Source organism: Lissotriton vulgaris, chromosome 3_1 (genome assembly GCF_964263255.1).
Source record: "Lissotriton vulgaris chromosome 3_1, aLisVul1.2, whole genome shotgun sequence".
NCBI classification, from domain to species: Eukaryota; Metazoa; Chordata; class Amphibia; order Caudata; family Salamandridae; genus Lissotriton; species Lissotriton vulgaris.
In genome coordinates this window covers 1,670,954,419-1,670,981,007 of record NC_141689.1, presented here as the reverse complement: position 1 = coordinate 1,670,981,007, position 26,589 = coordinate 1,670,954,419, and the positions used below count along the sequence as shown (strand labels likewise).

At 41.1% G+C, this 26,589-nt stretch overlaps 1 protein-coding gene and 1 long non-coding RNA gene across 14 annotated transcripts in view; one reads left to right on the top strand and one right to left on the bottom strand.

Moving 5' to 3' along the window:
• Positions 1-26,589, top strand: part of CAMK2D (calcium/calmodulin dependent protein kinase II delta) — an 806,647-nt gene that overhangs the window by 41,562 nt on the left and 738,496 nt on the right. The gene's annotated exons all lie outside the window — the stretch shown is intronic.
• LOC147728332 (uncharacterized) lies at positions 161-5,176 on the bottom strand. The gene is made up of 3 exons (XR_015309551.1): positions 4,855-5,176; positions 2,614-4,195; positions 161-2,248 (listed from the first exon to the last, which is right to left on the bottom strand). It is a non-coding gene; the product is annotated as an uncharacterized LOC147728332 (long non-coding RNA).

Here is a 26,589-nt window from a genome sequence, read left to right as displayed (position 1 = left end):
ACAACTGCAAGGCCTAATTAACATACAAATGGTCTTGTAAAGACCTGTTAAAGCGTTCGGGTGCGGCTCTGTGTGTGCCCGGGATCTGTCTCATCCCGGGCTGCCACACACGACGGGGGAGGCTGAAGCCCGGTGAGTTCAATGGGTGTTGCGCGCCTGCTGGTGCCATCAATCAGGGGTCAGGTGAACACCTTTTGGTTTTGTTACTCCCCCCCCCCCCCCCCTCCCCCCCCCGAAACATTGGAATTATCCTAAACATTCATAAATTTCATTTACCTTCTCTCTCCATGTCAGATCCCCATGTCCTCCAACTTTCCTTTAAAGACAAACCATGAATCCTTCTTCTCCATAGACACAAATTAAAAAAAAATAATTATAACTGGTTAGTAGAACAATTCTATTATGGAGTAACTTACAATGGGTGGCAAATTGTAGTAGAGCTGATAGGGAAAAGTATCTTCCTTGTGGCAGAAACATGACTTTCAAAGTAAGGCAAACAAGAATTGGTATGCAGTTCCCGAGTGGGACAATAGGGATTGTAGCCGAGAGAGGTACATATAGGATAATGTAGTCCTATATCTTGGAGTAGGGTGGGGGGATAATCCCTTCGGAACTAGGACCCTCACACACCCAGCCAGCTAGGTGTCGTTCTTAATCATTGGGTCTGCTCCTCAAAGTAAGGCACCAGTTTTGAAGTTTGATCTAGATTCTGCAAGTTTGGCATGCTCCTTACTCAATGTGCTTGTGACACAATCATGTAGTCCACAGTTTATCAGGTGCAACACGCAGGCTTTTTTACTTCGCTTGTACAATTTTGGATAGTCTAAGCTTTGGCTAGAAAACAGGAAATTGTGGCCACCACCAAACTTATCCGCCTGCATTTGAAGGATGTATATTTAGCCATTGGTCACTAAAAGCTGGTTACAACTCCAATTGATTTACAAAAAAGAGATTCTCCTTCCTGGGCCTGAACATTTTATGGCAGCAGCCAGAAAAAAATTAGGTTGACAAATTTCTGGAGGATACATTTTACCACCCTAAAGAAAGTTGGAGGTTTGGATATCGCTGCTGACAGCAAACTATACCCTTTCAGATAAACCAAATGGTGAGCCTTGTTACTGTCGGTCTAGGAAACTGAGAAGTCCCTGCAATGTCTACCAAGGAAGAAAATGATCTGCTGCCATGGAGGTACTTACCAATACTGCTTTAGATTCCTGCAAAGCTCTAACTAGGATAACAAAAATAGATTATCACTCCCCAGAAGGTTGACCAGTCTAAGGAAATACACAATAGTCTCTAGCATCTACTAGAATACCTCACTCTGTAGTGTTGAGAAGCAAACTAAAATACGTGAGTTGTCATCATTGGGAGGCAGTATTACTAGGTTTTACAGGGTCATGTGTAAGTTGAACACTTCGTACCTTGGAAATAACCAACTCCTCCTCATCTGAGCTGTTCTTCATCCCGCCTAGTTCCTCTGCTAGCTCCTAGTGGAAGCATGGAAGTAGTGTGTTTATCATACTAAATGTATACTACATGCTACTAATCATGATATGTCTGCCCCAGCTGTACTTTGTTGAATCTTAATTTTAATGTATAAAAGTTGATTAAAATAACACAGGAGATAGGGAATGGTACTAGAAACCACACAAAATGATTCGTCAAAATCCAGGGGCATCTGCATTAAAAAAAAAAGAAAAAAAAGATGTGAGGTGAATTATACTTCAAAAGCTATATACTAGTTCTTTATTTGAAATTATTATAATTAGATTATTGATTCTTTTAGGCAATGTAGCCAATTTGTCTGGACCAGAAGATGATCCATGTGGTATTGTATCTCTGCATATCTAGAGCAAAGCAGGAACCATTCACTATTAAGTTCTAGAAAATGAAAACTGAAGCCTTTTACTAAAATTGATTTATGATGTCACCCAGTGTTATAAAAAACAATATGGTGAAAATGTGTCCCATGTTGGTCAGAGAAGATCGAAACCGTGCCAGATTTCAAGATAACGACTGACCTTCACACTTCAATTGTTTGTGTAGATTTATCATATATGGAAATGTTGTACTCTGTGCTTTCTTGTGGCTGTGATGGAAGATTTTGGTACTGCTCATGGGAGACTCCTGGAAGCTCCATCTATCCATCTTCAGTCATTATAACTGAAATGACCCTCTGGGCATCTCTAGTCAGTTGTAAATAATGAAACTTTCAAAGTTATGTGGTATTTTGAAGAGGGAAGTTGCACTATGGTGGAGAAGTGTGGCTCAATGGTTAGAGCGGCAGACCCTGATGCAGAGGTCTGGCCTTGGACCAGGGTTCAATTCCCCGCCTCGGTGGGTCTTGGGCTAAAAAATTCCACGAACCTGATAATTCTCACCTCGGTGCCTATTCCAATCATGGAGTCCCACTCTGCAACTCTGGGCAATAGCTTGCTTAATCTCCACAACGGCCCCCACAACGCTAAGGATGCCTGGCCTCCACCTTGGGGTGCCCAGGAGTGGACGCCTCACAGGGCAAGCCAGGATGGGTTCCACAGCGGTATTCGTACAAGCGCCTTGAGACCCTTGCGGGTGAGTAGTGCGCTATACAAGTATCAATTTACAATTTACAATAGTATAAAAGCTATTTATGTTTATTAATAATTTAATGAAACTCTGTAACCCGAAGTGCATGTTCCACTTTTATATTTGTCTCTACATACTGTGCTTTCTAGAGTGTTCTCAATGAATACATCAACATATGTATGCCACGCACTTAAATTAGGGCTAGTTCAATTGTAGTGTTTTGTGCTAAAATGAGGAAGACATTTACATGTGAACAAATATTTGGAGCACATTTGGTAAACATTGTTTGCTGAAATTTAAGGTATAGCGACAACTGGAGGAGGAAAATGCATTGGGCCTCCTCTTATGGGTTTGTATCTCCAGGCTCTAATGGTTTACGATTTTTCTTTTTTTATGGTCTGAGAAATCACTACTTAAATCTTTCAGTATAGAAGTACACACCTATATCTGATAACCTTAAGGCACATTTACAGTCGAAAGCTATCCATGGCTCATCTAGACACAACACAGTCTCTGAGTGGCTACAGGCATAGGAGCTGTGGTTTCTTGGACATAAATGTTGCAAGAAGTTTAACTCTATGGCAGGCTTTAAGGGCTACCACTGTGCTTGTGTGAGCATGAAGTTATTCTTCCGGCCACAGTTCACTGATTCCAAGCTAGATGTTTGTGAAGTGACTGTTTCCTAAATGAGATGGTTGCTTGTGGGTAAGGACATGTATAGCAAGTTTGCATTTTCTCTATTGTCACCATAGATGTGTTGCCTCTTTCTGGGCCCTAATGTGACTGGTTTTGGAACTCTGTTCACTTTACCAGTGCTAAAAATTAGCAAAGTGCACACACTTACTCTCTAACATATGCTGTACATTGAAATTAACTATTTCATCTATTTACCGTCCCTGTAAATGGTGCCTTAAGTGTGCCTTTGTGCTGCAGCAACACATGATGGATGGAATAATGAATCAACAAACATTAACCCCCAGTCAAGAGATCTGGGTTAAATACATCGTTCTTTTGATCACTACGCCATCTCAGTTTGGACCCAGCCATATGCAAATACGTTTTGACCCTGCTCCTCATGTGTACAGTCCAGACCGAACTGCCAAGCTGGGTCCTCCATGGACCTGAAATGAGCATCCTGGAACCAGTTTCCCTGTATCACCCCTCATCAAACAGTGTGCCTTTGGCATGGAAAGTTAATTGTCAAGTGTGGGCTGCAGTGTGTATTTATGTCACACGCATATGACAAAAATGTATTTCTAACAAGAACACTGCGGTGCTGTGAAGTGGATTGGTTACAATTACTGACCCACACATTATTTTTCAATCCAATGTATGTAACATTATTTTATACAGCTCTACAATGGCTTTCTTTTTTCATTTGCATTTTTGGACTACATAGAAATACTGTATTCAAAGATACAGAGGTTTCAAAGGATAGATTTCAGGATTTGGTGTTTTGACTAAGTGCATGACAGCTACCATTTGGGGATTGTTAGCCAGATTTACTCCGATTTATGAATCTGAACAGACACTTGAAACTTTATCTACATTTTCTTAAAGGGTCATATTGGCTCAGGCATGCAACCACTCACACACCCATCCAGTCACTCACACACCCATCCAGTCACTCACACACCCATCCAGTCACTCGCACACCCGTATCCAGTCACTCGCACACCCGTATCCAGTCACTCGCACACCCGTATCCAGTCACTCGCACACCCGTATCCAGTCACTCGCACACCCGTATCCAGTCACTCGCACACCCGTATCCAGTCACTCGCACACCCGTATCCAGTCACTCGCACACCCGCATCCAGTCACTCGCACACCCGCATCCAGTCACTCGCACACCCGCATCCAGTCACTCGCACACCCGCATCCAGTCACTCGCACACCCGCATCCAGTCACTCGCACACCCGCATCCAGTCACTCGCACACCCGCATCCAGTCACTCGCACACCCGCATCCAGTCACTCGCACACCCGCATCCAGTCACTCGCACACCCGCATCCAGTCACTCGCACACCCGCATCCAGTCACTCGCACACCCGCATCCAGTCACTCGCACACCCGCATCCAGTCACTCGCACACCCGCATCCAGTCACTCGCACACCCGCATCCAGTCACTCGCACACCCGCATCCAGTCACTCGCACACCCGCATCCAGTCACTCGCACACCCGCATCCAGTCACTCGCACACCCGCATCCAGTCACTCGCACACCCGCATCCAGTCACTCGCACACCCGCATCCAGTCACTCGCACACCCGCATCCAGTCACTCGCACACCTGTATCCAGTCACTCACACACCCAGTCACCAACCCATACAGCCACTCACACCCGCTTGCAGACCGATACACCCATTCACATACCCATTCACATACCCATTCACATACCCATTCACATACCCATTCACATACCCATTCACATACCCATTCACATACCCATTCACATACCCATTCACATACCCATTCACATACCCATTCACATACCCATTCACATACCCATTCACATACCCATTCACATACCCATTCACAGCTACTCTCACAGCTACTCTCACAGCTACTCTCACAGCTACTCACAGACCCTTACAGCTACTCACAGACCCACACAGCTACTCACACAGCTACTCACACAGCTACTCACACAGCTACTCACACAGCTACTCACACAGCTACTCACACAGCTACTCACACAGCTACTCACACACCCTTACAGCTACTCACACAGCTACTCGCAGACCCTTACAGCTACTCACACAGCTACTCGCAGACCCTTACAGCTACTCACACAGCTACTCGCAGACCCTTACAGCTACTCACACAGCTACTCGCAGACCCTTACAGCTACTCACACAGCTACTCGCAGACCCTTACAGCTACTCACACAGCTACTCGCAGACCCTTACAGCTACTCACACAGCTACTCGCAGACCCTTACAGCTACTCACACAGCTACTCGCAGACCCTTACAGCTACTCGCACACCCTTGCAGCTACTCGCACACCCTTGCAGCTACTCGCAGACCCTTGCAGCTACTCGCAGACCCTTGCAGCTACTCGCAGACCCTTGCAGCTACTCGCAGACCCTTGCAGCTACTCGCAGACCCTTGCAGCTACTCGCAGACCCTTGCAGCTACTCGCAGACCCTTGCAGCTACTCGCAGACCCTTGCAGCTACTCGCAGACCCTTGCAGCTACTCGCAGACCCTTGCAGCTACTCGCAGACCCTTGCAGCTACTCGCAGACCCTTGCAGCTACTCGCAGACCCTTGCAGCTACTCGCAGACCCTTGCAGCTACTCGCAGACCCTTACAGCTACTCGCAGACCCTTACAGCTACTCGCAGACCCTTACAGCTACTCGCAGACCCTTACAGCTACTCGCACAGCTACTCACACAGCTACTCGCAGACCCTTACAGCTACTCGCACAGCTACTCGCAGACCCTTACAGCTACTCGCACAGCTACTCGCAGACCCTTACAGCTACTCGCACAGCTACTCGCAGACCCTTACAGCTACTCGCAGACCCTTACAGCTACTCGCACAGCTACTCGCAGACCCTTACAGCTACTCACACAGCTACTCGCAGACCCTTACAGCTACTCACACAGCTACTCGCAGACCCTTGCAGCCAGCCACTGGCAGGCCCTTGCAGCCAGCCACTGGCACCCATAAAACCACTGGCACCCATAAAACCACTGGCACCCATATAACCACTCATGACATATGTAAGAAAAAGTGCACTTATTAGTGGCACAAAAAGAATAGTAATTTAACATATGCAGTAGCTTAGTTTATATCTTTAAGTTTTAGAAACTTTACATAGTACTTACACTCACTCGACGATGTCATCAGTGATGTCCGTGATCATGTCATGAGTGATGTAATATGTTTTCTTTGGGGGTCGTAAGTTCTAGTTATCTCCGGTAATAACTGCTGAATTTCAATGGTGTTGGATGAGTGAAATCTAATCCTAAGTATAACGCCCTTGTAATCTTTGTTGTTTTTCAGTGAAAAACAAAATATATACATACACGCACACAGGGATTTTGGTCACCCATTGGTTTATTTATTATGCCATTCTCATTTGTCTCCCACCCACTACAGGATTGAGTTGTGAGCTAGACCAATTAATCCATTTTAAGAAATGTCTCTTGTCGCTGTACACAATATTTGGCCTGTACATCGCCTATAAGCAAGTTTGTAAATTGCGTTATTCTACAGCACCAATTAACATTTCAACATCAATTTACTATTTGAGGGGAAAAAAGTATATCCTGTTGTAAAACATGAATTGCCTAGCACGTGGGTGGCTTTTTGTTGAAAAAAAAAAGTTCATCTTTGGCATGGGTGGATTTTTTTTTTCCTGGTATAGTTGTATTTGCCCCATGACACACGTGCAATCATGACTTTATCAGGTGCCGTATTGCATATTCAATGGCATTTTCCTTTTGACTGTGACAATTTAACATCCACATACTAAAATTTGGTCTCCAACTCTCTTTCCAATGAAGACTAACTCCCCTTCTCAATAAGCAAAAACTGAAGCACTTGTTTGTCTAAATCTTTCCCCATCAATTAATGTCTATGCAGACCACTCTGTTTTGCAAGTTGTTGTATTCATTGTGGGTCCTCTTTCTATGAGACCATATGCTATTCTAAATGATTTTTGTTTAGTGTTATTGAACAATGTAAGGGGTTTTAGTCCTTTTTTTCCATCAGCCTTGTTTTACCAGAATCCTCAAATCGAGGCAGGTTTCAGTTTCAGGATCCAGTCCGCAGGACATTTGAAGGATTGCAAATCTCCTCCCATTCTGTCATTCGCAACACTATTGATAAGTGAGCTAATTAACTTGGCTGTCAGCAGTTGAAAATTAGTATATCACGTACATCAATCAGATGAATACAGGAAAATCAATCTAAGGGTGCCTGCTGATGTGTGGTGAACTTTGACGTCAGTAGAAGTACTGCAATCATGTGTAGTCAATCCGTAGTGAAGACGTCCTTTAATTGCTGCTCAGGAAAGATGGGGATGCATGCTTTCGAAACTGAGCTATTGCATAATGACACGTCTCTGTGAGGATCCGCTTCAGGCTACCACACAGGGGAGAAGAGAAGAGGTTCTACAGAGAGATGAGTTACAAGAGGGACCAATGGTTGTCCTGGAATGAGTCGTAAACGTTCAAAATCGTGATTCAGATCTTCTCTAGTAAAGTCATCCCTTTCTTTGAAGGTACCTTGATGAGATGGCTTACCAAGCAGCCAGCTGAAGGCGTGCCTGTGATGTAAAATGTATGTTGGTGGTAGCACAGTGAATGAGCACTCGAAACTTGGAAGTATGAGTTTTTCCCTGCCTTCAGTACCACACATTACACCTTTTGTTTATGCAGATTTGCCCTTTGTGTCAAGAATAGTAGTGAAACATGTGCTCCCAATAGCACATGTTTTATTGATTCCTGACGTCTATGAAGGAAGACGCCACCCTCTGAGCACCTGATACAATAATTTTACTTATTTCATAACTAACTTTCAAGATCATATAGGCTGTGCATCTGTGCCTTTACCTGCATAATTATCAAGAATAGTAGTAACATTTGGAATTCGTAACCTCTCCACATAATATGGAGTGTTCGCCATGAAAAAATTCTCTGAAATCTATCCCACGTCCATATGCTCTTGTGTTAAAAAGGCGGTAAATGGAGTGCATAAATTTGAACTGCATAAATAGTTCTTCTAAATCCCTCATATTGGTAGCTGTTTAGTTTAAAATATAACTGATAAATGACAGATTGAAGAACCAGGATAGGGTGGCGGAGTGCAGGCATGTGAGAAGAGGAGAATGTTGCAATGTAAGAGGTAATTTGTGTTTAATTACTTTTTTAATTGAAATTGCTGAGGCACGCATGAAATGCGAAAGAAAATGACAAGAAACAAGTATTGAAAACGTTTACTTAGGTCTGGGATCAACAGAGAATATGCCAGCCAGAAGGGAGAGACAGTGACAGCTAGTAAACACTTAAAATGATAAGAATTGTAACCCACTCTTTGAGAAGTTGGAAACCTTTTCAGCTGTCTACAATCTTTTCCACCCTGTACAGTCTCTCGTAGTTTCTGTGGTTCACTTCTATTTTGAGATGTAAGGAGTGTGGTTGGTGCACAGATTAACTCTTCTCCATTGTCAAAGTTCTATTTTTTTTATGTATACTATTAAAGTTTGTGAAAACTTCTAATGGCGGTATTGTACTTACAGTCAGACAAGGGATAGAGGCTTCAGAGATTCTTTCTAATCTTGTCCCTGCCAGCACTTACCTTCAGCCATTTTGTTACACCTCACCTGCTCTTGCCTGGGATGGGTATCAATGGTTTAACGTTTATGACTCGCCCTTGAACTGGTGTACCACGATTGACTCTTGGTACATTCATGCTATGTAGAATACTGTTGCGTGTGGTATTTATAACCTAACAATGTGAAGAACAGCACACCATTTTCTCTCTGGGAACATCTCCATTGGGGACCTTACCGTGGTTTTATGAAAAACTGAATCTTCGGATGTGAACACACTTTTAATTCAACAGACCTCCCCAGGATATAGCGGCATGGATTAGCAAATTTAGCTGCACAAAAATGAAAATTTAGCGGCACAAATATGGAATTATGCAGCAATCCTATGGCATTTTATGTGGCCATTTTTCCTACAACAAACACAGATATTTTAGTTTTTTTTAGTTATTTAACAACATGAAGCTATGTATATGTGGTTTATTTACAATGTAGACACTTTGTTTCCCTCACAGCAAAAGATTGCCCGTCAGCAGCCCATGGCAGCAAAACAGCGTTACAGGTGTCCCGCATTGCGTGGGGCAAGGCTGCGCTTTATAGCGCGGTGTCAGCGCCTCCCCAATGCAGCAGCTGTGCCCAATTCAGTGGTGGTGCACCCTGGGACCACGAGTCCCACCAGGGCGATGCGGCGAGTGCAGTAGGTTCCCTCGAAAAGCAAAAGACTGCCCGTCAGCAGTCCAAGGCAGCAAAACAGCGTTACAGGCATATTGATTATGCCACTCTAAATATACACGTCTACACATTTAATTACCTTGTCAATATAGTGATAACTTTAGGGTACGTCGCTGAGAAGACTACAATGTTCGGCCCCCACCTCCCACCTCCCACCTGCTCGTTGGGCACCTAGCAGTCTGAGCTCTGAAGTGTCCAGGATGGCTCATAAAGCTAAACAAAACACACACACAAACTGATAAATAAACTTTATGATGAAATAACCCGGGATGTTCACATTTATGCAGTGTACAACTCTGCAGATTTAAAAAATAAATAGAAAAATGCACAACAACATATTTAACTTTAGAGCTTGCATGTCTTTGTTTTTTTGTGACCGCGCTTGACCGCATTTTCTTCCTATCTGGTGTAGCATTTCTCGTGGCGCCTGAGTTCCTTATCATAAAATGTCAAAAGAAGAGCTGGCTAGATTTCTTCAACATTCCTTCTGTCCCCGGCACTTTCTTGCTCAGCGTTTAGCAGCATACCAACATCTCCAGAGACTATGCTCCGAAAAAACAGCTTTTCTAAGAAACATCTTAACGTTTTTGCATTAATCAGACCTCCCAGGATATAGCGGCATGGATTAGCTTTTGTAAAAATGCTGGGATTTCTACAAAAGTGTCGATTTTGCGGGCACTTTTGTAAAAATAGCGGCATTTTCACAAAAGTGCAGATTTCGAGGCAAATCGCGACATCCTGGAGGGCCTGAAGAAGGTGCACAGCCAATGCAGACTCTGATCACAATTGTTTGCTCACCCTTTGACACCTTCTTCATTGTAGAGCGCACATAATGCAACACCTGTTAATTAAAGCATTTCTGTACATTTACTTTGACATACCTTACTTGTGGTAATGAACCATAATTTCACTCAGTTTTGTTTTGTGTGCACTTGTTCTACAGCACTCTCCACCCCCTTTTCTCCTTTAAATTACGCTTCTGGAGTACTACTTAATGAATACGATGTAGCCACACTTCAGATTCGCAAGTTTTATAGGAGCGCAATGTTTGCTTCAAAAACACTCAAGTTGCTGTATCTAGCGTCCAGGTATGTGCCTCTGAGACCTTCTCAATTTGGAGTAGCTTTTTGAAGTGTAATCTTTAAAATAGAAAATAATTATAGGAATGGAGTGTGAAATCCCATTCCCTTACGGGACTTCCTGCTAAATAGTATATTAGTGTAGGTATTACGTTAATATCCTTGTTGAAATAATAACATATTATGCATAAAGGCAATACTAGCAACAATTCACATCAATACTCCTTTTCAATTAACTAGTGATATTTTACAAGTCAGCAACAGGCGGTGGAGACTAATGGGTTATTTGAGCTTTAGGATTTGACAATTGAAGAGCAGTTTAATATCACAAAGTGACTGTGCGGAGAATGTGGTGGCAGGTATTTATTAGATTATTTATTGTAGGGTGTAAGTTATGGGCAGAACTATATATTAGGAACCTAAGCCGTAAATGACTTTAAATAGGTGGTCAGTTGTCTTGAAATATAAAATTGTGAATTCTGGATGCTTCCTTAGTCCACAGTAGTGGTGCATTTCAGCGGTAGCTGCTGGATTGCACTAAGGTATGCTGAATTTGCAAGTAGAAGATCAAAAGGGAAGGGCAGGAATTCAGATACACATATCTGGGCACATGCATAACAGTAGGCTGTATAAGTGTCTTTATATGGGGAGTGACTGTGAATTGGATGTTTTGCTGCTTAGCTTTCATGACTAAATGTCTATTGTGATTGTGAGTCCTATGCTTGAATCACAAATGTCACATCACGGTTATTTATAAGACCTCTTATACCAGTAAAGTTGCCTCTTGGTGATAGAATTTGTGATCTTCGATGGATTTGTCAATGCTAATCTGTGTCCCAAATATTCTCGTGTGGCTTGGTTGTATTTTTGGATACCAGAAAAAATAAATCTGTTCCATTAGTGTACAGATGTATGTAGATGAACCGGATCAGATTCTTCTGTGTGACTGAATACAGAGTGTACTTGTGGTTTGTTTTGTATTGATTAGGAAAGAATTACACCCTACAGAAGAATCTGGTATTCACCCTCATTCAATGAGGCAAATGATTTGAAGATTTTTGATACAGGACTGATGTGCTGAAACTTGTGTGTGTAGAATTCAAGCAATTGCCCTATGATATCGAGTAATAATTAGTAAGCACTTCAAGTTGCTAAAGTATTATTGTAACCCGAAACCTTGACTGACACCAGGTAAAGGATGCTTCGAAATGGAAGTACATTTTTAGTTACTGTAGGTCCTATGAACGGTTGACAGGTGTAAATTGATGGTTCAGTATATGCTAGAAAAAACCTTATGGTCAACTGTATGAAATACAGCTGAAACCACTGCCAGTATCTGGTCACTCACACCAGCTACAATTGAGTGACATGTATAGGTTATCAAATGGGGGAAAAGAGCCCTCTTGTATCCCAAGAAAATAACATTATACTATGCCTCCTTTTTCTCCCTTATTCTCTATCCTATTACTTTTTCTCCCATTCTTATTCTCTTAGTGGAACAGTGGATAGGGGGATAGCCAAACATATATACTGTAACTGTATTCTCGACAAGCACAGCCAGTTTGGGCTGCCACCCTGTAAAGACAGTGTTGATGACTATATGTGTAAAAAAAAAAAAAATCAATAAAAAATTATGTTGAAATTAAACAAATAAAATAAAGCGACTTGATAGAGTCCAAGGCAGTTCTTTTGATAAAAAATAAATATCTGTTGCCTGCCTCTGCCATGTCTAATGTACACCAGGTCAGTGATTGCTCTCCTGCTCAATGTGGTCATTTGGGTTAAAATTTGGTTTAGAAGTTGTGTGTGTGTGTGTTTGTGTACACAACAGCCAATGCAGCCAGTTAGAGGCGGTAAAGGACTATACTCCAAAGACGCTGTTAGGGCACATTTGCTCTTCTACAACTAATGTTCAAGAGCAGGTGGCTCATAAAGTTGAGTTATCCTTCAGCGATAATGGATATTATGATTTCAAGCATGCCTCACAATGTAACGTAGAATTCAATTTAAAAAATATGTTTGTGCTTCAATATGTAGTTCCATCACCTGGCACGTACACTAGAAATATTACTTTTTCGGTCTTTTCAATATGCACGATCATTGCTCACTGAGACTTTTCATTTCAGTGCATCAGCGTTTTTCAAATGTCTTGACCCTGATGGTGTCTGGATAGTTTTTCTTACCTGCTGTGGTGTGCATTATTTATATGAAAACAATTTATTTTAGGACCTTTGCTGGCATTTCTCTGAATGTAGAGGCACAGATGCAGGATTTCTTGCCACATTTGTGATTGGTAATGATGTGCATTAATCAGGTGTGGGCGGGGGCACAGTTTTTTTGATTGGATGTCAAAAAAGTTTGCATTTAGCTGGTGAATAACTGTATTGGAGCGTGTGCCCTTTTTATTTAACCAAAGACTATGTCCCCTCCCCCCATCCACCTTTTTCAATCTCGGCTTCCATCATTTCGCAGAATACATTGTGATGTAAATTACATTTTGAAAAATGATATTCCCCTCACTGTGCAATAAATGGATATAGGTAAAATTACTTTAAATGGGCTGTTTAGGTGGGAAGAACCTATACATTTTAAGATGCTGATGAAAATATCCTACACAAACATGTACTTACAATAAAGGTGAGAATCGCAACTAATCACACATTTTGGAGCACCTTGTACTTAAATAACATACTTTGAAGGTTCTACAAGTGTCTCCTCAAGGAATTATAGAATAAGAAGAATTTTCAACACGTTTGCTTCACAAATCAGCTAGTTATATTTTAACTAGAAAAATAAATAAATAAGGTCTGAAAAACGGTGCTACTTGCGCACCAAAGTAACACTTGGGTGCTAAAATGTGTGTGTGAGAGTACCAAATGCTATTTTGTGAATCAAAAATGGCAGGATTTCACCCTCTGTTCACCCTCTGAGATGCAGTTTGCTCACATAGAAATCTCACTGTACTGGCAAAATATCCAAGTGAGCAAATCTCCTATTTTACCGTATGTGTGCATACCCAAATCGGTGAACCAGCAAAGGCTGGTGAAGGCACACAAACTCAATAGTTTGTTTCCTTAATCCTAAAATACTGGCACATTTACTCTTGTCCTTGTGAGCAGTTAATTGGTTCGTAATCGCCCCCCCTTTACTTTATTGGAAACTGCCGTCATTGACCCTCCGTCATCTCGGAGTACAAACGTAGCCCAGGAGCATCATAGCAGCTGTACAAATGGAGGGCAGCAGATAGGACCATGAGGAGTAGTAGCAACATGCCGGCTGGGCATCCGGAGGGTCAGATACTGGATGAAAAGATTTTCATAGCTGCTTGTTTGCTTTTAGTGCCAAGTCGAATCCTGAACGTTTAACTAGGGATTGGAGAATGTATCTCATGCATATCGGAAAAGAGTAGATTGGTAGTCCCTTGTGCAAAGCAAAGCATGACGCAGAGTGATGTGACATTTGAGCCTCCTGGAAAATAGCAATTACTGCACCATTATGTGACATTGTGATCAATAATCCTTTTGCTTGTAGGGTTTTCGACATGTAATCTATCTGTGGTGCAGATCCTAATGCTATTCTGTCAATACTGACAGATACACTAAACAGTGCGATCGGTTTCAGGATACTACACATAGAGAAAGAACCTAGCCATAAAAAGAATTTTCAGTTATTTAAATAAAAAATAATGAGTTCATAAAGTCATTAGGGAGCGTGCAACTTCATATGTACTAACTTTAACTACATTTTAAATTACACTTGTACTTTTGTGTAAAATCAACTAAGAGATGAGGGTGGTGGTCACTCGCAATTAAATAAAAAAGCATCCGAGATTGACAGACTAATATTATGCCTTTCGGCTGTCCAGACAAAATGATCCTGTCATGGACGACGATTCACCAAATGTTAGGGTAACAAAAATTAGATCTTTCAGCCTTTGGGCCAGTGTCGACCTTTGAAGCCTCATTAACAGCCTCCTGTCTGCTGATGAGTTGCTGAGGTTAGTGCAAGGAGTCGAGACTACAGAAGCGTAAGAGCCCTGTTTACAATTTCGGATGCTTCTTTTCACAACACCAAGACCGTGTTTTGCTGAGGCAGCAGAGGCATTGCAATCATCACCCCTAAAATGGCGCAATTATCTTTTAAGTATAGCAGATCCTCAAGTTCATCACTGAGGCCAAACCTTTATTTCTACTCCTTTTATGAGGCATGTCGTAATGTATTCTCTCGTCTGTGATATCCTGTGATGGGCAGGAGTCTACTAGGTTAAGAGAGCAATTGTAGAACATGGCATGTCATGGTTTCCTGCCTTAATCACTTGACAGTGGGACCAAAGAAGGCTTGGGTCTATTTACTAACTGGCCTAGACCACTCTAATTTATTGAACAACAACTGAATGGCCAGATAGATTGATACAATGCATTGTCACCCCACCTCGCCAATAATCCTTAGCGGGCAAACTTTTCATTTAGTGATTTTTACTTATTTCATGATTTTACACAAATCATTTCAGTATATCCAGATATAAAGCGTACTCAAATAGGGATATTCACATATAACTGTTAGGGAATGAGATTCTAATTACAGCACACCTAATAGTCAAGGTTGTTTTAGTATTTGTTCGTGTATTACACCAATAGAAAAAACTCTAATAAATCAAAATAGAGTCTGAAAGATAGCACAACATTAGGATGACAAAAAGGGTCCAAATAATCCAAGGTAGAGTCAAAAAGAGTCCTCTTCAAATTTCATTAGTTTAGTTTTCTCCTTTATTGATATTCAAATTTCATCAAAAGATTCTCCCTGCATGTAAATCACCAACACGTGTTTCGTCTCACACAGAGACTTCATCAAGGCTGGAAATATTAAACAATACATATATATTACAATCCAAAATATAAAAAATATAACCGTAATCAACACTATATACAATATACATTAATAAGCAGGCGTATTTCATAAGATACAATGCAAATGTGATAACACATCCCTATGACACATCTATTGAACAGAATGTGTATAAACAATCCTAGTAAGATGATGCTATCAAAGATTTTATATATTTACAGAAAAGAGCATTGTGACTATATAAATCCAAAACACACTATAGGGTATAGAAAATGACTCTTATAACCCTATAGATTAATTTGTATGTACATTTAAAAAGAAACACCCACCATAAAAGTGGTAGAATGTTTTCTATAGGTCCGCCCAGTCAATGAGGACACCATGCAGTGTATTAAAAGTAAAACACCTAAACAATGAAGGAGAATGGTACAAAGTTAAGATCTAGTATCAAGAGGACTTGTTTGGTATCAAAAGGAATTGTTGTAATATGTCTCAAAGGACACAATAAACCAAAGGGCGAGATGAACCAAGGTCAGCAAATTGTCACTAGGGTAATCACGTCAAGAAAGACTGTTGAAAACCAAAAGGCACACCTATGGAAACTAATGTCAACATGACGACAAGTAAGAGGCCTATTGGCAGACAGGTAAAGGGTCTATTGGTAGATTAAATGATCGCAAACATGACAATTCATGATTAGTCACTCAAAATACCCCGATGTATAAGCATAGAAGTTTATTTTGCAACATGTTACTCAACAATAGTAACTCACCATAATATTAGTGGGAGGATGAACATAGAACTGCATCAAATCAATAAGTTAAATGTTCGAAGTGTGAGATGTCATGTCATCTAACATCAGTATGACGATGTGACTAAACATGCAGGTACAGAAAAGAAAAAAGAATACATCAATCTTATGTCAAATAGTAATGTCATTCATACAGCTGCTCTGGGAAGAGCAAAAGAATTACAGTGAAGGCCATTTTCCAGTCCATGTCCTGAGGAGAACCCACAAACAAAGTCTGGGTTCGAAACGTGTTGACCCTGTGCTGGAACAGGATTTATAAAGGGTGTTACAGGACTGATATTCAGGATAGACTCCCCCTGTCATTAGACCCTTGAAACTAAGAGGTTCCAGCACAGCCAAACCAGCAGGCCCGCAGAAAGGAGTGAACGGCCGCTTGTCTGTTTTTATGTTATTAGGACTCGTGCCCCATGAATTAAATGACTAGAGGCATCTTTTCTTTCCCTCTGTTTGTATATGGTGTTTACATGAATGTTCTTCATTTATATTGTTTGTGAAATGTTTTTTTGTATTCTGGTGTTATATGTGAATATCGCTATTTGAGTACGCTTTAAGTCTGGATATACTGAAATGTTTTTTGTAAAAAAATGAAATAAGTAGAAATCACTAAATGAAAAGTTTGCCCTTCTAGGATTATTGGCTAGGTGGGGTGACAGTACATTGTATCAATCTATCTGGCCATCCTGTTGTTAATCACTTGACAATCACCACTTACGAATAACAGAATTTTGTATTTTATGCTACATGAGCTGCCTGCATTGTGCAATGTGTACATTGCTGATCTTGACACATAGCCCTGTGGTCCGTGGCCAGAAGTATACCGATCAGTTTGGTGTTGGCAAACCTATTGAATATTTGGTTCTGATATAACATTTTGACCCACTTTCTTCTCAAGTAAGTTTTGTATATGCATTTGCAGGCTTTCTCTGGTGTTCTGAATAGGGTGGGCCTGATAACAGATAAAAGAGTTCAAAACTTTTGCCTCCTCAATCTCCCCATTAGATCCATTCCCCACCAGAATTTGGAAAGATAGAACTGATGAACCCTATCCAGTTCTACAAAAAAATCTGTAATCAATCTTTAGTTACAGGAGTGGTACGAGCCACTTGGAAAAACGTGCTTGGTACACCTCTGCTGAAAAAACCTCAGATGGACGTTAAAGGCATCAGTAATTACGGTCTGGTTTCTCTGCTCCAGTAAGATTTTGGAAAAGTATATCACTACAATTTCTGGACATAATGATCTGCTTGAGCCAGAGCAAATGGGCTTTAGGCCATCCGATGGAACGGAAGGAGCCTTGGTTCATGGCAATGGACAATTTAAGGATGAGGGTTGGCAGTGGTCATATAGCAATCTTGATCTTGTTAAATTTATTGGCTGCTTTTGACACAGTCAACCAAAAAATCCTTTTGAACAGATTAAAGGAGGTAGGAGGTACCCCCCGTTTAAGTCAGAATTTAAAGAACTTGCACATGGGGTACCACAAGCATCATCCCTAAGCCCAATTTTGTTTAATGTCTATCTTCGGCCATTGCTGTCCTCAATTAAATCTTTTGGGTCTTCTTTTTATAAACTATGCGGATGACTCCCAACTAACACTATCTTTAAATAGCAATGATAAGACAAAGCTTTAAAAGTTCCATGCCAGCCTCGCAAGATGGTTAATTGGTGCAGCAATACACTTAAATTCAATGGAAGCAAGACAGTATTTTTTTTGCAGCTCCCCTATTAAAAGACCATGTCAACTTCCAAGCATTTTTTTGCCTTGGACAAATGATGCAGCTCTAATAAATCGATCAGTCCGAAATCTAGGAATCTAATTTGACGAGAAGGTTTCTATGGAAGCGCATTTGAACACAACTGGAGCTACCTGCCATGGATTTATGAGGCATCTTAGGAAAATCATCCCCCTACTACCTCAACCAGCCAGGAAACTGGTAGTGCAATGTAGTGCAATGTACAGTTTTAAGAAGATTAAATTATTGTAACTCTTCTGCTCGGAGCCCCAGATTATCTCTTGAAAAGATTCAAGTGATGGCTGCTACACTAGCTCTGAATAAAACAACATTTGACACTGCATCAGGCACCCTAAAAGAGCGTCATCGGTTACCTAATGAGGAAAGATGCACCTTTCGGGCCATGTGTATATAGTTCATAAAGCCTTGAATGGAACTGGACCAAGACTGTTACAAAAGAAAATCTGCCAATACAGACCTTTAAGGTCTTTAAGATCATCCTCAGCAAATCTGGTCTGTGTACCAATATTTAAAAATGCTAGAATTTGTGGTAGATCCTTTCAGGCCATGTCAGCTGAACTTTGAAATAAGCTGCCTTATGCCTTGAGAGAGAATGTGATCCTGCTGAGTTTTAGGAAGAGCCTGAAGACTTGGCTCTTCCCCAAGTAGATGAGATAGGACCCCAATTTTCTTTACAAATTATTTTGAATAGTAGTTACCTGCATTGACTGATCAGATAGCACCAAGATGCCCGATGGCTGCATGCTGCACATTATAAATATTTAAATATATATAATCGTGCAAAGTGTTTGTCATTATGACTGGACCCAAAAGATGGATTCCCTTAGTGAAGTTAGACATGAGTGCCAATACACGAACAGCAAAAGAAGCCACCCACATAATATAATTAGATTCACTCTAGGATTTGTAGTGTACATTGAATTTTAGTAATTTACAAATCCTCCAGTTTGTAGGTCTGGGAAGCTGCTACATGGAAAATATATTAAAAAGTGATGGATGGAATGCTTGAATTAATTACTTCGGTGCCGCATCTCATTCCATCTTTATTTTTTTTCTTCCATACCACCTCAGATTAGACCCAGGACAAATAAGACTTGACCCTGCTCATATAGTAATGGTCCAGTCAGAACTGCCAGGTTCTTTCTGAACTGGAACATAAGCAATCCAAGACTGGTTTCAGCCTATTTGGATCTTTTCAGTGTTTACCATCTAATTGTTTCTGTTTCCCTCCTATTGTTTGCTTCTCCATCCACCAAACTACCTACCTTCCTTCCTCACTTTGTTTTGCCCTTAGTGGGCTAAAGAAGAATGATGGATTTAATCCAGATCAGTGACGGGGGAGAGGGGGGGGGGGGTCTGAAAAGGTTCAGCGCTCCGTCATCTCCTTGTGTTTGAATGCCATTTTGTAGGCACGCATGTGCAATGACTTATGCATGCATTAATGTAATTATGCATGTGCACACCTACAAAATGATACAGTTGCTGTGGCTGCATCTCCATGGTTGTGGTTTTTTTTTTTTTTTAACTTTTGGCCATGTTGCACATAATCTTAGTAATGCCGTCTTTGCCAAAGCTTGTGGTATGTTAGTAAGAGCACTCTTGAATGATGTTTGAGGGAAGATTTGAGTTGAATTCTCAATTTCTTTGATGCGACGACCCATACACTATATGTAGCCACTTAGCATTGATTACACTAGTTTTATTTTTAATTGGGCATTTAAAAGAACTTGAAACTTCTTTTGGCCAAGTGTTACATCTGCAGATTCTTTACGAATGCGCAGCAGTCCGATGGGAGAAACGCACCACATTCAAATGGAAACCTGTGAAGAAAACAAGGTTTCCCAAGAGAGCAGCCCAGGTTTTGTGTCAAGTAGTTATAAATCACCTGACTGCCTCCAGAGAGTTCCTGGACCGTGAAAAGTCCCCAAAACAGTTCATGAAGTCAACCTATGCAGGAGGAATTTGATGAAGCTGACAGCTGCAGAAATGGTTCCAAAATTACTGTAATGAGATCCCCGGAGATGGGAGAGTTCTGGTTTCAGTACAGGAAACCTCCCCTTGAGGGACTAAATGAATGTTGTCAGAAAACATTACAACAAAGAGACAGTAGAAACTTGTTTTCAGTGGCTGTGTACGATGATGCCCTGCTTGTACTTGACTCGGGAGTTTTGTCTTCTGATTCTTCTTGACCTTTCTGCAGCCTTTGAAAGTGTTAATCACAACACTCTCCTAAACACTTTAAAAGAGAATGGGCTTAGAAGGCACTCTGCTTAAATGGTTTTCTTAATTCCTACCGGACAGATCTCAAGTGATTAAAATAGCGAACAGCCGTTCATCTTCATTGGCGGTAGGTCAAGGCGTTCCTCAAGAATCTATCCTTGCACCTACTTTGTTCAGTCTTTATCAGGGACCATTGGGAAATCTCCTAAGTAAATCTGGGATCCTTTACCATCTCTATGCGGATGACACGCTAATCTACTTTAAGGTGTCTTCTGCACACGACATCTCAATCCTTAACACTACTCTCAGCACTATTCAAAACTGGATGTTAGCTCATAAACTCCTCTGAATTACTCCTCCTCACTACCTCCCTCTCTCCTCTTACTTTTCAATCTTGGATAGATGAGCTTAATTTACTCAACATCAAACCTATTGTTGTCGACCAAGCCAAATCCCTTGGTGTCATTCTTGACAAAAAGCTTAATCTACTCTCCCACATCAAGTCCATTGCAAAGAATGCACGTTACCAACTGCGCCTTCTCTGGGGGATTCAACTTTTCTTTCCGGAGCAAGACTTAAAAACCTTGGTCCAATCTCTGGTTCGCTCTAGGTTGGACTATTGCAACTCTCTTCCTGCTGGCCTCCCAAAATCCCATCTTTCCCCTCTTAATTCCATACTCCACTCAGCAGCTCGTTTTGTTTTTGGGGCAAAAAGAGGTGACCACATCACTCCCTTACGGCTTTCTCTTCGATGGCTTCCCATCGAAGCATTGTCAATCTACAAGACTAAATATACAAGATAGCCCAGCACACTTTATACATAAATATAGCAATGATATGATAAACACAAATAAAAGATTGTTCCAAGGATGAGTCGATGCTGTATTAGATTTCAATCCTTTATTCAGTTCGTTTTTTTAAAAACTTTTGAAACCGCCAGTTCAAAAGTTTTTTAAAAAAAGAACTGAATAAAGGATTGAAATCTAATATAGCATCGACTCATCCTTGGAACAATCTTTGATTTGTGTTTATCATATCCTTGCTATATTTATGTATAAAAGTGTGCTGGGCTATCTTGTATATTTGGCTTTGTAGAAGCCGTTCTTGATCTGCTTCTCAATTTTTGGGGTTATAGGGAATTGTGCCTCCAGCCCCTTTGGCACCTTTTCTCATGCCACTATAGAAGCAACCTTGGAACTAGTGCAGGCACCTGTGCTCCGATTCCCTTCCTTTGTTGTTTGTCAATCTACAAGGCTGCCTTTATCACCCACAAAGCCTTGCACACTTCTTCCCCTCTATACCTGGCAAATAAACTCAAAATCTCTGGAGGCTCCAGACCTTCACGTAATGCAGAAAATGTATTGCTTTAGCTCCCCACCTTGAAAGGGAAAGATCGATGGCTCAATCCTTCTCGGGCAATGCGGTTAGAATCTTGTCTTGCTTTCTCCACCTCTCCGTACCCCCACCTCCTATACGGACCTTCAAAACTGACCTCAAATCTCTTCCCTTCCAAAGACACTTCCAGTATGAATACATCCCTTTTCATGTCCATCAAGGAAGTTCTTACAATGTTGTTATTAAGTAATCTATGCCTGCACAATACTCATCCTTATGTGTTTTTCTGTGTGACCGCCACCTATTGTTTTAATTTACTTTTTCATTAATCTCCTTTTTATCTGTAACGTGTAAATATGTAAATTTTCTTCATATAAAGTACTGGGTTCTATTGTCAAGTGCTCTGACACCTTTGGGTAAAGTCTGCGCTATATAAAATTGCATAAATAAATACCTTAAGTTCTCATCTTTCACTATACTAATTCACCACTAATACTTTATGGGTTCCAGAGTAGCATGCTACTTGCCGAAAAAGCACTTTGATGCCTTGTCAGAGGTAGTAAGCGCTATTATAAATGCAATTGCAATACAATATTATAGAATCTGTCCTCTTGGTAAATGGCTAAGTCAGACTGTGTAGTTGGTAAATACAAACCTTTAAATGTGTGACCTGCATCCTATGTTCTTTAGAGTGGCTAGTGTCCGGCAACCCGGTTAGTTAATGGTTTTTCCCCATGTACTTGAACCATGTAGCCTAATAGCTTTACCTCTTATACTTGGGTGACATATGTCCTGCACCAATGTACACCTATACCAATACTGTTTGCACTTGAACGCTGAACTACTGTTATTGGAGTTATTGTTGCCTTGCACCCCCAATAAAACATATACCTGTACTCCTTGCATAGGAGATTAGGGTTCTGTATGTCTGTAAATTGATGTCTGCACCCCATATACCTGAACTCTAGCATTGAAGTGATAAATGTCATGCCCTCCTATAAAATCAATCTTTGGCCCATACACTTTAAATATAGGAACCATACACCTTTCACCCCAAGACTTGGGTGACTTTTCAATGTTCCCTTCACTTTATCTTATTTATCTGCATCACTCTTCCCAGAGTGGCCCATTGGAGTCAGCCCTGCTTTCACACTTCTCTCATGAACCCTCCCCAATTTCAGTATTTCTGTTCAACAACCACTTTGCACGTCATACCTGGAGGTGCCATATAAAACCTCACCAGGACTAAACTCACCATACACCCTCAAACTATTTGTGCCTTTCAGGTCCAGAAGTGGAGCCCAAAGTAGCCCAAGCAAATTTTGTCAGGCCAGCCCCTGTGCATAGCATATAGATAGTATATTAAATGATGACCTTACAGTGCACCATGATACTACAATCTTTGTTGGGGCTCTTCAATGATTCCCTCACAATCACCCTTCAACAGTTCCCCCTCATTTCTCTGTAGCCCCTCCCTCACATGTATTAATTTGTTTATAGCACCTCTCGTACCAGTGTAGGGTATCAGAGCAATTTACATCACTCACATACATGGAGACAATGAAGAATTCCTGTGTAAACAATAAGATAAAAGGGACTACGAGGTGTAGGATTCACATGTCCTCTATTCTGATAGGCATTTTTAAAGCGTGTTTGGCCTGGAGAAGCACAAACCCAGGATTCAAAACGTTACACAGTGGTTTGGATTGGCTTTGCTAATACGAATGTATTTCTACCCAAATAAACCAATAAGAACAACATTAGGATAGAAAAACTGGGGAAAGAACATAACTTTCTAACCTGTACCATGCAGTTTGCATAATATTCGAACTGTAATTTATGAACTTAAGTAACAAGAGGATCGCTTTGACAAAAGCAGCAATCCACTAAGCTGTGAACATAAAATGAAGTTCTGTGATCTATATGGTACACGTTCTTCTTTGCAGCAGGCATATTAACCCTCTGCATTAGACAAAACTCCAATATCTCTCCAGCAGAAAAATTAATCACCAGAGATATCTTGACACTTACTGTTGCCTGAAAACTGCTGAATATTCAGGGAACTCTGCACTGGGTGCTTTTAAAACCTTAATATATTTTAAAACCCAGGGAGGCTGGAATCGGAAGTGAGTGCTGAGTGGATTATGCTGGCCTGCTAATTTTGTTACTGGCTGCCAGTAGTAGAACCGGCTCCCTACTCCTCCAGCCTCCCAGAGAAACCACTGATACTTGGTGCAGCCAGTCCGGCCATGGAGCCTCACGGGTATAGAACTTAATACAATATCTACTTGTCCATGGGGCAGCTTACATCATAAATCTACTTGTCCTGTAACAAAATCCCATTTTGGTGCCATGTAGTGCGGCGACAAATTATGGCAGCAATCTCATTCTATAACCACTCTGATACAGTCTCTCTGATTATGCCAGGGCTCATACCATAGTAGTGGTTGAATACTTGTAATCCCTTATGTTGCCATGTTTCTGCAGATCTACATATTTGGGCTGAAGGTAGTGGTACGCAATAGTTCCAGAGTTAGAATGCTCTAACTTGCATGTTTTAAGGGGTTTCAACAACTCTTCTCTAATCTTTTCACATACTGAGAAATGTTAGAAATGTATCCTGACAATGGCAGACATAAACCTTCTATAGAGTTGGGGAAAAATGTGGTTGGAGGAAAAGTGAACTTGCAGACACTCAGATTTTCGCATGAGCAAATTTACACATGCAACTTTGCTCATGCTAAAATGCATTCCACAAATATTTTCAAGGAGTACTATTTCTTGTACTACTTCTGTAAATTCTTGGGAATTCACAAAAGCCACATAGCTGCACTTAATGCAAGGACATATACCATGGCTGCACTTTTGAGACTTTCTTCAATAATTGGGCCCCAAATTTGGTCTGGCATTGACCATGACCTTTTGTGTTTATTAAAAGTCTGTCTCTGTTTCTCTATTTCGGCTGCCTTCACTGTGAGTTACCTCATTCTGCTCTTTCACAAAGAGCTTATCGGCACAGAAAGTAGTTTTGCTCAGTGCCGGTAACTACTGTGGCAGTGTGTGCATTTTGAGGCCAAAAACAATTTTTGCTTTTGACAATGTTTGTTATAATGGTGAGAGCCCGGCACCTACCACATCAATAAGGTTTTGCCAAAACAAGTCACACATTGGCAAAACTAAAAAGCTGATCATCGATTTCAGACCTACTTGCTTTACCAGTGCTTGTTTATTTTTGTTTCCCATAATTTTATTGAAACTGGTTACACTGATTTTCCTTTATATTTTTGGGAAATACTAGCATGCATCAACACATGTTACTAAATGATGCTGCAAAGAATGGTATCTGAAATTTTACAGTAGTTCAGCTAAATGTTTTTTCCTGCTTTCATTTTTTATGAACATTTTATTTTGAAGCAAAAAATCATCAATCATGCTTTCACGCTTCTGCAAATATTTGCAATCAAATCAGAGAGTATTCTGGGAGCACTATACCTAGCCTCATATTGCTAAACTTTGAAAACGTGTGTACACATTTTTATACTGGAACCACTTTCAGTAGTGCAGTCAGAGCTTACAACATTTACTTGGCGAGCTTACCTTAATACTAAAGGCTTTCAATAAATGAACCATAAATACAAGTTTGAACAGCGTTAACATATGGACAAAAATATTCCCTTAACTGCAGACAGTGCCCTACCCTGATCCATAATGTGGTACTACAAACTGGCAGCCAGAAAGTTTGTTCTGCAGGTTGTTGGGCCTACTTGTCCCAAGAACAGAATACACATAAACTCGTTACCCTTGACCTCAAACACTATGTCCTGAGTGTCAGGCTATAGGAATTCCACATCTTTGAGTCTTTTGGCATACCAAGTGTGTTACATCTTCCTTTAACCCTTTGAGCGTGGCTGGAATTCCCCTGCTGTGCGGGTAAATTCCGCACGTTCGCAAATCGGACGGCCCCCGGCCACGGTGATGTCGGACGGCCGGGGGCCGTACTTTGCAGGCAGCGGGTTAACAAATAAGCCTAATTACAGATGATTTTCCCTGCACTTGCAATCTCCGCTTGACCACCATTATAGAGACTTGCATGAATCCTAATGACTATGCTACACCTATTGCCGCTCAAATTATCCATGCCACCTTCATATACTCACCAGACACTTTTCACAGAGAAAGTAAGTCTCTAGTGACTACCTGCATTATCATCTTACTTTTCACCACCCTCTCTTAAATACCTAATCTGTCACTGCTCCCTGTAGGCTTCATCCAGTCATTGTGAGTGGACACTGGCGTCATCCTATACCACTTCAAAAACTCCCTCCCACCTCTCTCCTTGTTTCTATGATTAATCCCTCAACAACATTGCTACCACCCCACTCACACCCATGAAACCATCTTGACCTATAACTTATTTCGAACACACGTAATAGCACTCACCTATACTGGATTCCTCCTAGAAAAGACCAACATTTTGTTGCTTTTCTTGCAAATGCAGAAATTCTGCCATAGTGGTTGAATCTTTGCATTTTGAAGGTCTTTTTCAAATCGTAACTTTAGACAAATCGTAAATATATGAATCTGGATTAGGATTTTACATTTGTGAAGTTCCATTTTTATGCACCTTAATTCTTCCCTGGTGTGCAAAAGTATTTGGGCATCACAACAACTGTGCAAGGAGGATGGTTTTCAGATCCTTTCTTGGGAGTCTGCTCTGTGCATTGAGGGAAATAACATAAGTAGATTCTGCATCCTATGGCTGTTTATCTGTGCATTCTTAAACGCAGCCTGTCCATTTTTTCCAAGCCTCTGCTCCCCGTAGCATTTGTGCCTAATTGATGATGTGAATGTTTCCCTAGAGCCCTTTCTAGCAGGTACTTATGTTCCATAGCCATAACATATAATGGGATGGAATGTGATATTGTGGGCAAGAGGCGTACGTCATGGGACTAAACATGCT